We start from the raw sequence: 5,000 nt of genomic DNA, 5'->3' as shown, positions 1-5,000 counted from the left end.
TCTCTCAAGCTGACCATACAGCAACAGAACCCTCTCAAGCTGACCATACAACAACAGAACCCTCTCAAGCTGACCATACAGCAACAGAACCCTCTCAAGCTGATCATACAACAGAACCCTCTCAAGCTGACCATACAGCAACAGAACCCTCTCAAGCTGATCATACAACAGAACCCTCTCAAGCTGACCATACAGCAACAGAACCCTCTCAAGCTGACCATACAACAACAGAACTCTCTCAAGCTCACCTTACGACGAAATGTTGAAGCTTTTAAGAAATGACCACGAATACATCAGACCCCCACTCAAGCTGACCTCACAGCAGCAGTAGTAGTAGTTCAACCCTCTCAAAACTGACCTTAGCTGAGGAACTGTACATACACGCTACAACAAGGCAAAAAAAAAAAAAATGAAATGAATCACTACGTCCTCTCTCTCTCTCTCTCTCTCTCTCTCTCTCTCTCTCTCTCTCTCTCTCTCTCTCTCTCTCTCTCCTGACGCCTTGACGCGCACACCAGGACACACCGCAGCAGCTCTCGGTGTACACACGACGCGTTCCGACGCAGGATATGCCCCCACACCACCCCTCCTCACACCCCCCCTTAAGTAATCAACCCACCAAAGGATTTCGACCACAGACAAGACTTACAGACTTCCCCTCCCCCCCCCCCCCCCCCAAGACCGAACAGGAGGCGGCACGGAGCGTAACGGGTCTGGAGGTTTAGTGGGGGTGGGGGGGGCAAGGGAAGGCGGTGGTGGGGATGGTGGAGGAGGGAGGGAGGGGGAGGAGGAGGGAAAGGGGGGCTACCCTCACTACAGGACGTCCGCTGAGCTGGAATTGGGAAAAAAAGAATTGGGTTGTTGGCAGGATGGACAGAGAGGAGGAGGAGAGGGGGGGAGGGGTTAGGGGTTTGAGGGGAAGGGGAAGAGAGGGGACGGGGAGGGGAGGGGGGGAAAGGAGCTATGAAGTGCGTCATGACTGTGGATGTGGCATGCGTTCATGACGTGTGTGTGTGTTGGGAGGAGGAGGAGGAGGAGGAGGAGGAGGAGGAGGAGGATGTGGGGTTGGGGGGGAGAGTCTGTCTTCTTGGAAAAGGGGTGGGGGAGGGGAGGGGGGGTGCACGAGTGCATCATCAACACAGCGTCATCCTCTCAGTCATCATTTACGTCTAGTTTCCCCCATCCCCCCTTTTCCCCTACCAGCAATGGAATAAACTGGAGTTCATGCTTTCCTTTGGAATAAATTGGAACTCATGCTTTCATTTGGAATAAATTGGAATTCCTTCAAGTTATCTTTGCACAGAGGAGGGATGACGTATGATGGCAAGGGAGGGAAAGCTGGGGGCGCGAGGACCTGCGTGCTCTGACGTAACGATGCTTCTTCGCGTTCATCTCAGACCGTTCTTCACTGACGGTTCGTCCGTGTCGTCTGATTTATTCGACTGTGTGGGGGGGAGGGGGTGCGGGGGGTGGGGGTGGGGGGGGGGGGAAAGAGTGTGGGGAAATATTGGTGGGTGGGGGAGGAGCCTTCTGCTGCACTGTCCTGTCTCTATCTATATATATATATATATATATATATATATATATATATATATATATATATATATATATATATATATGTGTGTGTGTGTGTGTGTGTGTGTGTGTGTGTGTGTGTATTTCTGTCCTCCAGCAGATAACCTGGTCATAGACCATTAGGTCATGTGTTATCTGTCCTTCCCATGTACTGCCCTCTTCCTATGTCACCCGCGGATATGACAAGCGATTCCTGTTTGACACGTCCAAGACAGGGTGGACGACACAGCTCGTACTGGCCGCCGGAGTGGGCACTTGTGTATAACGGAATGATGGGAGTGATCAAAGTGGTCGCTATGGCTGTTACACCGTCCATGATGGGGCTGATCAAAGCGGTCGCTATAGCTGGTACACTGTCCATGATGGGGCTGATCAAAGTGGTCGCTATAGCTGGTACACTGTCCATGATGGGGCTGATCAAAGTGGTCGCTATAGCTGGTACACTGTCCATGATGGGGCTGATCAAAGTGGTCGCTATAAGCTGGTACACTGTCCATGATGGGAGTGATCAAAGTGGTCGCTATAATTGGCACCGTCTAAGCCGTCATTGCCGAGTGGTCGCTAAAAACAGGTACCAGTACAGGTAGAATGGTCGCTCGCTCGCCTCTTGAGCACGTCGCTATGTCCTCATCTTTCTCACGTCACCTCACCTCTCTCCCTCCACGTCACCTCTCTCCCTCCAACTCACACCTCACCACTCTCCCTCCACCTCACCACTCTCCCTCCACCTCACACTTCACCTCTCCTCCTCCTCCTCGTTGTGTGTGTTTCATCTGGACTGGTACGAGAAAAGAACCTCTCAATGAATTCACATCAGCCTTATTCCAAGGTTATCTAACCATCTCTCTCTCTCTCTCTCTCTCTCTCTCTCTCTCTCTCTCTCTCTCTCTCTCTCTCTCTCTCTCGTCTATAAGCGGGAGGACGACACCCTCGTGTTCGAACGCGTCCTTCTCGAAGGGCATGTAATCACAAGTGTAAGATAACGCGAAGGGGGACCCCGCCCCGCCCCGCCCCGCCCCACACATGACCCTCCGCGTCCCGCCCGATGTGTTTGCCCACACACACACACATCCCGGGAAAGCTGATGTGTCGCTAAGAAACGCCAGAGCTAGCGAGCGGGTGGTGGTGAGGGGGTGAGTGTGTAGCGGGTTAGCGGGTTCCTGACTGCGACCTAATCCTTTACGATCTAACAAGGACCACCACAAGTCGTCCCTTAAATGAGAATAGTGGTCCCTTAAATCAGAAGAGCAGTCCCTTAAATCCGAATAGTTGTCCCTTAAATCAGAAAAGTGGTCCCTTAAATCAGAACAGTAGTCCCTTAAGTGAGAATGGTCGTCCCTTAAATCAGAACAGCAGTCCCTTAAATCAGAACAGCAGTCCCTTAAATCAGAACAGTAGTCCATTAAATCAGAATAGCAGTCCCTTAAATCAGAACAGCAGTCCCTTAAATCAGAACAGTAGTCCCTTAAATCAGAATAGCAGTCCCTTAAATCAGAATAGCAGTCCCTTAAATCAGAATAGCAGTCCCTTAAATCAGAATATGAAAGGAGAAACAAGAAAATTGGTTGTAAAGCATAATAATCGTAATCGTTACAACATGCAACCTTACGAGCGTTTCTCGTGAGTACGAGCCATTAATCAATCAATCACGATGATTAACCACGGGGGGGGGGGGCAAACCATCATTAGACAATTGTACGATGAATGTATGAATGTTGCTCTGCAGTCACGAGAGAACCACGACTGACGAGGGGCCGGTGCTTCTGGAGAGAGAGCGAGAGAGAAGAGAGAGAGAGAGAGAGAGAGAGAGAGAGAGAGAGAGAGAGAGAGAGAGAGAGAGAGTAGTTCAGCACAAACGACCTGGTTTTAAGGGTCAGGGTCCAATGCATCATGATCATGACCCTTACCTAATTCTGCCTTACGACTTCATCTTCACTACACCTTCTACGCCGTCATCTTCACTACAGACATATACACACACACACACACACACACACACACACACACTCTCTTTCTCTCTCTCTCTCTCTCTTTCCTTAGGAAGGAGAAAGATACCATATATATATATATATATATATATATATATATATATATATATATATATATATATATATATATATATATACCACGAGAAAGGGAGCCGGACGCGCAAATGTAATCCCCCACTTCCCAAGTCCCGCAGTACTTCGCCACTCATGTGCCCAGAGAATACAGTTCATCCAGTGGTGGACAACCAACCCCCTTCCCTTCCCCATTCAACCCCCAACCTCCCCCACCTCCTCCCCCCCATCACCTCCTCCCCTCCCTTGAACTGAGAACCCCATTAAAAGCGGTCCAATAGACGGAAAGACGACTTTCCACTTAACCTTAAATACGTTGTCCCGCGTCTGCCACACACACACACACACACACACACACACACACACACACGGTACATACGCGCAAGGTTAATGACGGGGGAGGGCAACGCGAGCGTAAAACTCACTCTCTCTCTCTCTCTCTCTCTCTCTCTCTCTCTCTCTCTCTCTCTCTCTCTCTCTCTCTCTCTCGGGGATCACATTCACGGGCGAGACGCGTCGACAGCAAGCGGCTGGCACTTGACCTGGGCCTTACCTGTCTGTAGTGTTCAAGGTGGTGTGTGTGTGTTTGTGTGTGTGAGAGAGAGAGAGAGAGAGAGAGAGAGAGAGAGAGAGAGAGAGAGAGAGAGAGAGAGAGAGAGAGAGAGAGAGAGAATATGATGACGAAGGGGGGAAGGGAGAGGGGAGAGTCCTGGGGGGGATGGGGAGGGGAAGGGGGAGTAACATGGGTGTACACAGACAGACATACACACACACACACACACACATACAGATGGCGGGATAGGGGGTAGGGGGGGGTGATGACGATGATGAGGGGAAGGGGGACAGGGGGGGAGGGGAGCTTCTCCGCCCTTAACAAGGGTGACCCGTAATAACCAACCCACCCTCCCCCCTCCCCCCTTACCACCACCACACCTACCTGCCACAGACAGACAGACAGACAGACAGATCGGCTAAACGCGCATTACGTAAAAAAAAGAAGAACAAAGCCAGGGGGGAGAAAGGCGTCCAACGAACGCAGCGACACCAAAAGTTACTGGAGATGATATAATACTTTACTGGGAGAGAGAGAGAGAGAGAGAGAGAGAGAGAGAGAGAGAGAGAGAGAGAGAGAGAGGGGGGGGGGAGTGGAGTGGGGGGCGCGCGAGAGAGAGAGAGAGAGAGAGGGGGGGAGGCAGGGAGGATAGTGTGAGAGAGAGGGGGAGACAGAGAGAGTGAGAGAGAGAGAGGTAGGTAGGTAGGGAGGGAGGGGAGAGGAAGGGAGGGAGGGTGGGTGGTGGTGGTGGTGTGGGCGCGTATGCGGACGGTAGTGTAGCGAGGGAGCGAGTGTCGGGCTGGCTGGCTGGC

The 5,000-nt window shown here is 51.5% G+C and overlaps 1 protein-coding gene across 5 annotated transcripts in view; it reads left to right on the top strand.

The window, feature by feature from the left end:
* The window catches only part of LOC139751469 (nuclear hormone receptor FTZ-F1 beta-like), a 515,727-nt gene that overhangs the window by 380,122 nt on the left and 130,605 nt on the right, over positions 1–5,000 (top strand). Inside the window, exon 1 of one of the 5 annotated variants that reach the window (XM_071666909.1) lies at positions 4,962–5,000. This exon is cut by the window's right edge and continues 80 nt beyond it. The exons of the other annotated variants lie outside the window; for them this stretch is intronic. The gene's annotated coding sequence lies outside the window, so the exon portion shown is untranslated. Of the gene's footprint in view, positions 1–4,961 lie in introns of those variants that run through there. 5 annotated transcript variants of the gene reach the window in all.

Source organism: Panulirus ornatus, chromosome 11, assembly GCF_036320965.1.
Source record: "Panulirus ornatus isolate Po-2019 chromosome 11, ASM3632096v1, whole genome shotgun sequence".
NCBI lineage: Eukaryota > Metazoa > Arthropoda > Malacostraca > Decapoda > Palinuridae > Panulirus > Panulirus ornatus.
The sequence above is the reverse complement of the archived record's forward strand: the minus strand, read 5'-3'. Positions and strand labels throughout refer to the sequence as shown.